The sequence below is a fragment of the Aplysia californica genome, unplaced genomic scaffold (assembly GCF_000002075.1).
Source record: "Aplysia californica isolate F4 #8 unplaced genomic scaffold, AplCal3.0 scaffold00551, whole genome shotgun sequence".
NCBI lineage: Eukaryota > Metazoa > Mollusca > Gastropoda > Aplysiida > Aplysiidae > Aplysia > Aplysia californica.
Genome location: NW_004797821.1, coordinates 13,208 through 14,263, shown reverse-complemented (window position 1 = coordinate 14,263; position 1,056 = coordinate 13,208). Strand labels below are relative to the sequence as shown.

The 1,056-nt window shown below is 43.7% G+C and overlaps 1 protein-coding gene across 1 annotated transcript in view; it reads right to left on the bottom strand.

The window, feature by feature from the left end:
* Window positions 1–1,056, bottom strand: part of LOC101847524 (BTB/POZ domain-containing protein 6) — a gene marked incomplete at its 5' end in the record, with an annotated part of 13,709 nt that overhangs the window by 2,504 nt on the left and 10,149 nt on the right.

Sequence of the window (1,056 nt, the reverse complement as noted above, 5' to 3'; positions counted from 1 at the left end):
GGGGGGTGTAAGAAGGGGTTCTTCGTTGTTGTTTTGTTGATTGTTTTTTGTTTATTATTTTTTTTTTTGGTTGTTCTGTTGCTGATTTTGTGAAAGAGTAAAATAAACGAAATATGTAAGACAATGACGACAGAGTGTCATGGTAAAACAAACACTGGGTAGTACCACCACTCGGAGAACCAGCGACGCTTCTTTCGCAAGTTTACGCTAACGCCCATTTTTACTTCGTTACAGATTAGGTATATATGCTTATAGGTTATGACGGATCACAGGTTTCCCTCATCAGCAGTTGAAATATATTTTTACCCTTTGGTCAACTTGGGTAAGCATTCATTGGAAGGACTAACAATATCGACAGGTGAATGGATTATGACGCCTGTCCACTGCGTCAAAATTTGTGACAAAGCATCGGGCGTTGCGAGACCTGGCCCGGCTGTGTTAGCCTCAGGCGTGTAAATTTTACCGTGGGTTAATGCAATAAGGTGGCCATGGCTGTGTTGGACAGGTGACCGTTTTACACGGTTAAGTTATAGGAAAGAAAACCTCAAAGGGGGGTGGGGGGGGGGAGGGGTGGAAAGTGGCCATTTGTACAGGTGCCCTGTCATGGCAGGTTCGACTATACACACACACACACACACACACATACACACATACACACACATATACACACATACAAACACACGCCAAACCCCCCCCCTGCCCCGGCCCCCCCCCCCCACTCCCTCTGTTGGCTAAGTGAATGAAGAAGCATGGGTATTCCTCAGCAAAGAACATGAATGATTTTAAATATATATATATACATGTAGACACACACATATATTATAATATAGTCAAAACCTGTGTGAAACGGCCACCCATTGTCAAGGAGAAAAGCGACCGTATAACACAGGTCGCCGTCTTAGGCAGGATTGATCAAAATGAAGAAAGCAAACCATTCATTCCCTTCTGAGTTTCAAATCGGTTCTGATCTCAGGCTTAAGACTGCCGTAAGGCGAATTCAAGAGTGTTTTTGTTTTCATTTGAAAAAAAAAAATTAGGAGGGGAGGGGAAAAGGGG